This window comes from Syngnathus scovelli, chromosome 8 (genome assembly GCF_024217435.2).
Source record: "Syngnathus scovelli strain Florida chromosome 8, RoL_Ssco_1.2, whole genome shotgun sequence".
Lineage (NCBI taxonomy): Eukaryota > Metazoa > Chordata > Actinopteri > Syngnathiformes > Syngnathidae > Syngnathus > Syngnathus scovelli.
The window spans coordinates 1,444,340-1,455,823 of NC_090854.1; positions in this window are offsets into that span (position 1 = coordinate 1,444,340).

Consider the following 11,484-nt stretch of genomic DNA (forward strand, 5'->3'; position numbering starts at 1 on the left):
ACCCCCTAAAATTCGACGGAAATTTACGATTTTATGATATATCCTTTGTATAAGTCGAGCTCAATTGTTGCATTATATTAAACTTCAAAATTGAATATGCGAAATTTATTGACGAAATGTGTTCAAATTCCGGGAGGCCGTGCGCATGCGGCTGTTTATAAGCACCGCGGAGGAGATCGCGGCCGGCGAGCTCGCGCACGCCGCCCGGCACCAACGGGAGGCCGGAAATAGCTCCAAGCCGAGCGGATCGGCACTTTATAAGCACCGCGGAGGAGATCGCGGCGCCTCATTGGACTTCCAGCGGCCGGCGAGCTCGCGCACCCGCCCGGCACATCCGGGAGGCCGTGCGCACGAGCCAAGTGGCCGAAAATAGCCCCCGCCGAGCGGATCGGCACTTTATAAGCACCGCGGAGGTGGTCGCGGCGCCTCATTCGACTTCCAGCGGCCGGCGAGCTCGCGCACCCGCCCGGCACATCCGGGAGGCCGTGCGCACGAGCCAAGTGGCCGAAAATAGCCCCCGCCGAGCGGATCGGCTGTTTATAAGCACCGCGGAGGTGGTCGCGGCGCCTCATTCGACTTCCAGCGTTCGGCGAGCTCGCGCACCCGCCCGGCACATCCGGGAGGCCGTGCGCACGAGCCAAGTGGCCGAAAATAGCCCCCGCCGAGCGGATCGGCTGTTTATAAGCACCGCGGAGGTGGTCGCGGCGCCTCATTCGACTTCCAGCGGCTGGCGAGCTCGCGCACCCGCCCGGCACATCCGGGAGGCCGTGCGCACGAGCCAAGTGGCCGAAAATAGCCCCCGCCGAGCGGATCGGCTGTTTATAAGCACCGCGGAGGTGGTCGCGGCGCCTCATTCGACTTCCAGCGGCCGGCGAGCTCGCGCACCCGCCCGGCACATCCGGGAGGCCGTGCGCACGAGCCAAGTGGCCGAAAATAGCCCCCGCCGAGCGGATCGGCTGTTTATAAGCACCGCGGAGGAGATCGCGGCCGGCGAGCTAGCGCACGCCGCCCGGCACCAACGGGAGGCCGGAAATAGCTCCAAGCCGAGCGGATCGGCACTTTATAAGCACCGCGGAGGTGGTCGCGGCGCCTCATTCGACTTCCAGCGGCCGGCGAGCTCGCGCACCCGCCCGGCACATCCGGGAGGCCGTGCGCACGAGCCAAGTGGCCGAAAATAGCCCCCGCCGAGGGGATCGGCTGTTTATAAGCACCGCGGAGGTGGTCGCGGCGCCTCATTCGACTTCCAGCGGCCGGCGAGCTCGCGCACCCGCCCAGCACATCCGGGAGGCCGTGCGCACGAGCCAAGTGGCCGAAAATAGCCCCCGCCGAGCGGATCGGCTGTTTATAACCACCGCGGAGGTGGTCGCGGCGCCTCATTCGACTTCCAGCGGCCGGCGAGTTCGCGCATCCGCCCGGCACATCCGGGAGGCCGTGCGCACGAGCCAAGTGGCCGAAAATAGCTCCCGCCGAGCGGATCGGCTGTTTATAAGCACCGCCGAGGTGGTCGCGGCGCCTCATTCGACTTCCAGCGGCCGGCGAGCTCGCGCACCCGCCCGGCACATCCGGGAGGCCGTGCGCACGAGCCAAGTGGCCGAAAATAGCCCCCGCCGAGCGGATCGGCTGTTTATAAGCACCGCGGAGGTGGTCGCGGCGCCTCATTCGACTTCCAGCGGCCGGCGAGCTCGCGCACCCGCCCGGCACATCCGGGAGGCCGTGCGCACGAGCCAAGTGGCCGAAAATAGCCCCCGCCGAGCGGATCGGCTGTTTGTAAGCACCGCGGAGGTGGTCGCGGCGCCTCATTCGACTTCCAGCGGCCGGCGAGCTCGCGCACCCGCCCGGCACATCCGGGAGGCCGTGTGCACGAGCCAAGTGGCCGAAAATAGCCCCCGCCGAGCGGATCGGCTGTTTATAAGCACCGCGGAGGTGGTCGCGGCGCCTCATTCGACTTCCAGCGGCCGGCGAGCTCGCGCACCCGCCCGGCACATCCGGGAGGCCGTGCGCACGAGCCAAGTGGCCGAAAATAGCCCCCGCCGAGCGGATCGGCTGTTTATAAGCACCGCGGAGGTGGTCGCGGCGCCTCATTCGACTTCCAGCGGCCGGCGAGCTCGTGCACCCGCCCGGCACATCCGGGAGGCCGTGCGCACGAGCCACGTGGCCGAAAATAGCCCCCGCCGAGCGGATCGGCTGTTTGTAAGCACCGCGGAGGTGGTCGCGGCGCCTCATTCGACTTCCAGCGGCCGGCGAGCTCGCGCACCCGCCCGGCACATCCGGGAGGCCGTGCGCACGAGCCAAGTGGCCGAAAATAGCCCCCGCCGAGCGGATCGGCTGTTTATAAGCACCGCGGAGGTGGTCGCGGCGCCTCATTCGACTTCCAGCGGCCGGCGAGCTCGCGCACCCGCCCGGCACATCCGGGAGGCCGTGCGCACGAGCCAAGTGGCCGAAAATAGCCCCCGCCGAGCGGATCGGCTGTTTGTAAGCACCGCGGAGGTGGTCGCGGCGCCTCATTCGACTTCCAGCGGCCGGCGAGCTCGCGCACCCGCCCGGCACATCCGGGAGGCCGTGCACACGAGCCAAGTGGCCGAAAATAGCCCCCGCCGAGCGGATCGGCTGTTTATAAGCACCGCGGAGGTGGTCGCGGCGCCTCATTCGACTTCCAGCGGCCGGCGAGCTCGCGCACCCGCCCGGCACATCCGGGAGGCCGTGCGCACGAGCCAAGTGGCCGAAAACAGCCCCCGCCGAGCGGATCGGCTGTTTATAAGCACCGCGGAGGTGGTCGCGGCGCCTCATTCGACTTCCAGCGGCCGGCGAGCTCGCGCACCCGCCCGGCACATCCGGGAGGCCGTGCGCACGAGCCAAGTGGCCGAAAATAGCTCCCGCCGAGCGGATCGGCTGTTTATAAGAACCGCGGAGGTGGTCGCGGCGCCTCATTCGACTTCCAGCGGCCGGCGAGCTCGCGCACCCGACCGGCACATCCGGGAGGCCGTGCGCACGAGCCAAGTGGCCGAAAATAGTCCCCACCGAGCGGATCGGCGGTTTATAAGCACCGCGGAGGTGGTCGCGGCGCCTCATTCGACTTCCAGCGGCCGGCGAGCTCGCGCACCCGCCCGGCACATCCGGGAGGCCGTGCGCACGAGCCAAGTGGCCGAAAATAGCCCCCGCCGAGCGGATCGGCTGTTTATAAGCACCGCGGAGGAGATCGCGGCCGGCGAGCTAGCGCACGCCGCCCGGCACCAACGGGAGGCCGGAAATAGCTCCAAGCCGAGCGGATCGGCACTTTATAAGCACCGCGGAGGTGGTCGCGGCGCCTCATTCGACTTCCAGCGGCCGGCGACCTCGCGCACCCGCCCGGCACATCCGGGAGGCCGTGCGCACGAGCCAAGTGGCCGAAAATAGCCCGCGCCGAGCGGATCGGCTGTTTATAAGCACCGCGGAGGTGGTCGCGGCGCCTCATTCGACTTCCAGCGGCCGGCGAGCTCGCGCACCCGCCCGGCACATCCGGGAGGCCGTGCGCACGAGCCACGTGGCCGAAAATAGCCCCCGCCGAGCGGATCGGCTGTTTGTAAGCACCGCGGAGGTGGTCGCGGCGCCTCATTCGACTTCCAGCGGCCGGCGAGCTCGTGCACCCGCCCGGCACATCCGGGAGGCCGTGCGCACGAGCCAAGTGGCCGAAAATAGCCCCCGCCGAGCGGATAGGCTGTTTATAAGCACCGCGGAGGTGGTCGCGGCGCCTCATTCGACTTCCAGCGGCCGGCGAGCTCGCGCACCCGCCCGGCACATCCGGGAGGCCGTGCGCACGAGCCAAGTGGCCGAAAATAGCCCCCGCCGAGCGGATCGGCTGTTTGTAAGCACCGCGGAGGTGGTCGCGGCGCCTCATTCGACTTCCAGCTGCCGGCGAGCTCGCGCACCCGCCCGGCACATCCGGGAGGCTGTGCGCACGAGCCAAGTGGCCGAAAATAGCCCCCGCCGAGCGGATCGGCTGTTTATAAGCACCGCGGAGGTGGTCGCGGCGCCTCATTCGACTTCCAGCGGCCGGCGAGCTCGCGCACCCGCCCGGCACATCCGGGAGGCCGTGCGCACGAGCCAAGTGGCCGAAAATAGCCCCCGCCGAGCGGATCGGCTGTTTATAAGCACCGCGGAGGTGGTCGCGGCGCCTCATTCGACTTCCAGCGGCCGGCGAGCTCGCGCACCCGCCCGGCACATCCGGGAGGCCGTGCGCACGAGCCAAGTGGCCAAAAATAGCCCCCGCCGAGCGGATCGGCTGTTTATAAGCACCGCGGAGGTGGTCGCGGCGCCTCATTCGACTTCCAGCGGCCGGCGAGCTCGCGCACCCGCCCGGCACATCCGGGAGGCCGTGCGCACGAGCCAAGTGGCCGAAAATAGCCCCCGCCGAGCGGATCGGCTGTTTATAAGCACCGCGGAGGTGGTCGCGGCGCCTCATTCGACTTCCAGCGGCCGGCGAGCTCGCGCACCCGCCCGGCACATCCGGGAGGCCGTGCGCACGAGCCAAGTGGCCGAAAATAGCCCCCGCCGAGCGGATCGGCTGTTTATAAGCACCGCGGAGGTGGTCGCGGGGCCTCATTCGACTTCCAGCGGCCGGCGAGCTCGCGCACCCGCCCGGCACATCCGGGAGGCCGTGCGCACGAGCCAAGTGGCCGAAAATAGCCCCCGCCGAGCGGATCGGCGGTTTATAAGCACCGCGGAGGTGGTCGCGGCGCCTCATTCGACTTCCAGCGGCCGGCGAGCTCGCGCACCCGCCCGGCACATCCGGGAGGCCGTGCGCACGAGCTAAGTGGCCGAAAATATCCCCCGCCGAGCGAATCGGCTGTTTATAAGCACCGCGGAGGTGGTCGCGGCGCCTCATTCGATTTCCAGCGGCCGGCGAGCTCGCGCACCCGCCCGGCACATCCGGGAGGCCGTGCGCACGAGCCAAGTGGCCGAAAATAGCCCCCGCCGAGCGGATCGGCTGTCTATAAGCACTGCGGAGGTGGTCGCGGCGCCTCATTCGACTTCCAGCGGCCGGCGAGCTCGCGCACCCGCCCGGCACATCTGGGAGGCCGTGCGCACGAGCCAAGTGGCCGAAAATAGCCCCCGCCGAGCGGATCGGCTGTTTATAAGCACCGCGGAGGTGGTCGCGGCGCCTCATTCGACTTCCAGCGGCCGGCGAGCTCGCGCACCCGCCCGGCACATCCGGGAGGCCGTGCGCACGAGCCAAGTGGCCGAAAATAGCCCCCGCCGAGCGGATCGGCTGTTTATAAGCACCGCGGAGGTGGTCGCGGCGCCTCATTCGACTTCCAGCGGCCGGCGAGCTCGCGCACCCGCCCGGCACATCCGGGAGGCCGTGCGCACGAGCCAAGTGGCCGAAAATAGCCCCCGCCGAGCGGATCGGCTGTTTGTAAGCACCGCGGAGGTGGTCGCGGCGCCTCATTCGACTTCCAGCTGCCGGCGAGCTCGCGCACCCGCCCGGCACATCCGGGAGGCTGTGCGCACGAGCCAAGTGGCCGAAAATAGCCCCCGCCGAGCGGATCGGCTGTTTATAAGCACCGCGGAGGTGGTCGCGGCGCCTCATTCGACTTCCAGCGGCCGGCGAGCTCGCGCACCCGCCCGGCACATCCGGGAGGCCGTGCGCACGAGCCAAGTGGCCGAAAATAGCCCCCGCCGAGCGGATCGGCTGTTTATAAGCACCGCGGAGGTGGTCGCGGCGCCTCATTCGACTTCCAGCGGCCGGCGAGCTCGCGCACCCGCCCGGCACATCCGGGAGGCCGTGCGCACGAGCCAAGTGGCCGAAAATAGCCCCCGCCGAGCGGATCGGCTGTTTATAAGCACCGCGGAGGTGGTCGCGGCGCCTCATTCGACTTCCAGCGGCCGGCGAGCACGCGCACCCGCCCGGCACATCCGGGAGGCCGTGCGCACGAGCCAAGTGGCCGAAAATAGCCCCCGCCGAGCGGATCGGCTGTTTATAAGCACCGCGGAGGTGGTCGCGGCGCCTCATTCGACTTCCAGCGGCCGGCGAGCTCGCGCACCCGCCCGGCACATCCGGGAGGCCGTGCGCACGAGCCAAGTGGCCGAAAATAGCCCCCGCCGAGCGGATCGGCTGTTTATAAGCACCGCGGAGGTGGTCGCGGCGCCTCATTCGACTTCCAGCGGCCGGCGAGCTCGCGCACCCGCCCGGCACATCCGGGAGGCCGTGCGCACGAGCCAAGTGGCCGAAAATAGCCCCCGCCGAGCGGATCGGCGGTTTATAAGCACCGCGGAGGTGGTCGCGGCGCCTCATTCGACTTCCAGCGGCCGGCGAGCTCGCGCACCCGCCCGGCACATCCGGGAGGCCGTGCGCACGAGCCAAGTGGCCGAAAATAGCCCCCGCCGAGCGGATCGGCTGTTTATAAGCACCGCGGAGGTGGTCGCGGCGCCTCATTCGACTTCCAGCGGCCGGCGAGCTCGCGCACCCGCCCGGCACATCCGGGAGGCCGTGCGCACGAGCTAAGTGGCCGAAAATATCCCCCGCCGAGCGAATCGGCTGTTTATAAGCACCGCGGAGGTGGTCGCGGCGCCTCATTCGACTTCCAGCGGCCGGCGAGCTCGCGCACCCGCCCGGCACATCCGGGAGGCCGTGCGCACGAGCCAAGTGGCCGAAAATAGCCCCCGCCGAGCGGATCGGCTGTCTATAAGCACCGCGGAGGTGGTTGCGGCGCCTCATTCGACTTCCAGCGGCCGGCGAGCTCGCGCACCCGCCCGGCACATCCGGGAGGCCGTGCGCACGAGCCAAGTGGCCGAAAATAGCCCCCGCCGAGCGGATCGGCTGTTTATAAGCACCGCGGAGGTGGTCGCGGCGCCTCATTCGACTTCCAGCGGCCGGCGACCTCGCGCACCCGCCCGGCACATCCGGGAGGACGTGCGCACGAGCCAAGTGGCCGAAAATAGCCCCCGCCGAGCGGATCGGCTGTTTGTAAGCACCGCGGAGGTGGTCGCGGCGCCTCATTCGACTTCCAGCGTTCGGCGAGCTCGCGCACCCGCCCGGCACATCCGGGAGGCCGTGCGCACGAGCCAAGTGGCCGAAAATAGCCCCCACCGAGCGGATCGGCTGTTTATAAGCACCGCGGAGGTGGTCGCGGCGCCTCATTCGACTTCCAGCGGCCGGCGAGCTCGCGCACCCGCCCGGCACATCCGGGAGGCCGTGCGCACGAGCCAAGTGGCCGAAAATAGCCCCCGCCGAGCGGATCGGCTGTTTATAAGCACCGCGGAGGTGGTCGCGGCGCCTCATTGGACTTCCAGCGGCCGGCGAGCTCGCGCACCCGCCCGGCACATCCGGGAGGCCGTGCGCACGAGCCAAGTGGCCGAAAATAGCCCCCGCCGAGCGGATCGGCACTTTATAAGCACCGCGGAGGTGGTCGCGGCGCCTCATTCGACTTCCAGCGGCCGGCGAGCTCGCGCACCCGCCCGGCACATCCGGGAGGCCGTGCGCACGAGCCAAGTGGCCGAAAATAGCCCCCGCCGAGCGGATCGGCTGTTTATAAGCACCGCGGAGGTGGTCGCGGCGCCTCATTCGACTTCCAGCGTTCGGCGAGCTTGCGCACCCGCCCGGCACATCCGGGAGGCCGTGCGCACGAGCCAAGTGGCCAAAAATAGCCCCCGCCGAGCGGATCGGCTGTTTATAAGCACCGCGGAGGTGGTCGCGGCGCCTCATTCGACTTCCAGCGGCCGGCGAGCTCGCGCACCCGCCCGGCACATCCGGGAGGCCGTGCGCACGAGCCAAGTGGCCGAAAATAGCCCCCGCCGAGCGGATCGGCTGTTTATAAGCACCGCGGAGGTGGTCGCGGCGCCTCATTCGACTTCCAGCGGCCGGCGAGCTCGCGCACCCGCCCGGCACATCCGGGAGGCCGTGTGCACGAGCCAAGTGGCCGAAAATAGCCCCCGCCGAGCGGATCGGCTGTTTGTAAGCACCGCGGAGGTGGTCGCGGCGCCTCATTCGACTTCCAGCGGCCGGCGAGCTCGCGCACCCGCCCGGCACATCCGGGAGGCCGTGCGCACGAGCCAAGTGGCCGAAAATAGCCCCCGCCGAGCGGATCGGCTGTTTATAAGCACCGCGGAGGTGGTCGCGGCGCCTCATTCGACTTCCAGCGGCCGGCGAGCTCGCGCACCCGCCCGGCACATCCGGGAGGCCGTGCGCACGAGCCAAGTGGCCGAAAATAGCCCCCACCGAGCGGATCGGCTGTTTATAAGCACCGCGGAGGTGGTCGCGGCGCCTCATTCGACTTCCAGCGGCCGGCGAGCTCGCGCACCCGCCCGGCACATCCGGGAGGCCGTGCGCACGAGCCAAGTGGCCGAAAATAGCCCCCGCCGAGCGGATCGGCTGTTTATAAGCACCGCGGAGGTGGTTGCGGCGCCTCATTCGACTTCCAGCGGCCGGCGAGCTCGCGCACCCGCCCGGCACATCCGGGAGGCCGTGCGCACGAGCCAAGTGGCCGAAAATAGCCCCCGCCGAGCGGATCGGCTGTTTGTAAGCACCGCGGAGGTGGTCGCGGCGCCTCATTCGACTTCCAGCGGCCGGCGAGCTCGCGCACCCGCCCGGCACATCCGGGAGGCCGTGCGCACGAGCCAAGTGGCCGAAAATAGCCCCCGCCGAGCGGATCGGCTGTTTATAAGCACCGCGGAGGTGGTCGCGGCGCCTCATTCGACTTCCAGCGGCCGGCGAGCTCGCGCACCCGCCCGGCACATCCGGGAGGCCGTGCGCACGAGCCAAGTGGCCGAAAACAGCCCCCGCCGAGCGGATCGGCTGTTTATAAGCACCGCGGAGGTGGTCGCGGCGCCTCATTCGACTTCCAGCGGCCGGCGAGCTCGCGCACCCGCCCGGCACATCCGGGAGGCCGTGCGCACGAGCCAAGTGGCCGAAAATAGCTCCCGCCGAGCGGATCGGCTGTTTATAAGAACCGCGGAGGTGGTCGCGGCGCCTCATTCGACTTCCAGCGGCCGGCGAGCTCGCGCACCCGACCGGCACATCCGGGAGGCCGTGCGCACGAGCCAAGTGGCCGAAAATAGTCCCCACCGAGCGGATCGGCGGTTTATAAGCACCGCGGAGGTGGTCGCGGCGCCTCATTCGACTTCCAGCGGCCGGCGAGCTCGCGCACCCGCCCGGCACATCCGGGAGGCCGTGCGCACGAGCCAAGTGGCCGAAAATAGCCCCCGCCGAGCGGATCGGCTGTTTATAAGCACCGCGGAGGTGGTCGCGGCGCCTCATTCGACTTCCAGCGGCCGGCGAGCTCGCGCACCCGCCCGGCACATCCGGGAGGCCGTGCGCACGAGCCAAGTGGCCGAAAATAGCCCCCGCCGAGCGGATCGGCTGTTTATAAGCACCGCGGAGGTGGTCGCGGCGCCTCATTCGACTTCCAGCGGCCGGCGAGCTCGCGCACCCGCCCGGCACATCCGGGAGGCCGTGCGCACGAGCCAAGTGGCCGAAAATAGCCCCCGCCGAGCGGATCGGCTGTTTATAAGCACCGCGGAGGTGGTCGCGGCGCCTCATTCGACTTCCAGCGGCCGGCGAGCACGCGCACCCGCCCGGCACATCCGGGAGGCCGTGCGCACGAGCCAAGTGGCCGAAAATAGCCCCCGCCGAGCGGATCGGCTGTTTATAAGCACCGCGGAGGTGGTCGCGGCGCCTCATTCGACTTCCAGCGGCCGGCGAGCTCGCGCACCCGCCCGGCACATCCGGGAGGCCGTGCGCACGAGCCAAGTGGCCGAAAATAGCCCCCGCCGAGCGGATCGGCTGTTTATAAGCACCGCGGAGGTGGTCGCGGCGCCTCATTCGACTTCCAGCGGCCGGCGAGCTCGCGCACCCGCCCGGCACATCCGGGAGGCCGTGCGCACGAGCCAAGTGGCCGAAAATAGCCCCCGCCGAGCGGATCGGCGGTTTATAAGCACCGCGGAGGTGGTCGCGGCGCCTCATTCGACTTCCAGCGGCCGGCGAGCTCGCGCACCCGCCCGGCACATCCGGGAGGCCGTGCGCACGAGCCAAGTGGCCGAAAATAGCCCCCGCCGAGCGGATCGGCTGTTTATAAGCACCGCGGAGGTGGTCGCGGCGCCTCATTCGACTTCCAGCGGCCGGCGAGCTCGCGCACCCGCCCGGCACATCCGGGAGGCCGTGCGCACGAGCTAAGTGGCCGAAAATATCCCCCGCCGAGCGAATCGGCTGTTTATAAGCACCGCGGAGGTGGTCGCGGCGCCTCATTCGACTTCCAGCGGCCGGCGAGCTCGCGCACCCGCCCGGCACATCCGGGAGGCCGTGCGCACGAGCCAAGTGGCCGAAAATAGCTCCCGCCGAGCGGATCGGCTGTTTATAAGAACCGCGGAGGTGGTCGCGGCGCCTCATTCGACTTCCAGCGGCCGGCGAGCTCGCGCACCCGACCGGCACATCCGGGAGGCCGTGCGCACGAGCCAAGTGGCCGAAAATAGTCCCCACCGAGCGGATCGGCGGTTTATAAGCACCGCGGAGGTGGTCGCGGCGCCTCATTCGACTTCCAGCGGCCGGCGAGCTCGCGCACCCGCCCGGCACATCCGGGAGGCCGTGCGCACGAGCCAAGTGGCCGAAAATAGCCCCCGCCGAGCGGATCGGCTGTTTATAAGCACCGCGGAGGAGATCGCGGCCGGCGAGCTAGCGCACGCCGCCCGGCACCAACGGGAGGCCGGAAATAGCTCCAAGCCGAGCGGATCGGCACTTTATAAGCACCGCGGAGGTGGTCGCGGCGCCTCATTCGACTTCCAGCGGCCGGCGACCTCGCGCACCCGCCCGGCACATCCGGGAGGCCGTGCGCACGAGCCAAGTGGCCGAAAATAGCCCGCGCCGAGCGGATCGGCTGTTTATAAGCACCGCGGAGGTGGTCGCGGCGCCTCATTCGACTTCCAGCGGCCGGCGAGCTCGCGCACCCGCCCGGCACATCCGGGAGGCCGTGCGCACGAGCCACGTGGCCGAAAATAGCCCCCGCCGAGCGGATCGGCTGTTTGTAAGCACCGCGGAGGTGGTCGCGGCGCCTCATTCGACTTCCAGCGGCCGGCGAGCTCGTGCACCCGCCCGGCACATCCGGGAGGCCGTGCGCACGAGCCAAGTGGCCGAAAATAGCCCCCGCCGAGCGGATAGGCTGTTTATAAGCACCGCGGAGGTGGTCGCGGCGCCTCATTCGACTTCCAGCGGCCGGCGAGCTCGCGCACCCGCCCGGCACATCCGGGAGGCCGTGCGCACGAGCCAAGTGGCCGAAAATAGCCCCCGCCGAGCGGATCGGCTGTTTGTAAGCACCGCGGAGGTGGTGGCGGCGCCTCATTCGACTTCCAGCTGCCGGCGAGCTCGCGCACCCGCCCGGCACATCCGGGAGGCTGTGCGCACGAGCCAAGTGGCCGAAAATAGCCCCCGCCGAGCGGATCGGCTGTTTATAAGCACCGCGGAGGTGGTCGCGGCGCCTCATTCGACTTCCAGCGGCCGGCGAGCTCGCGCACCCGCCC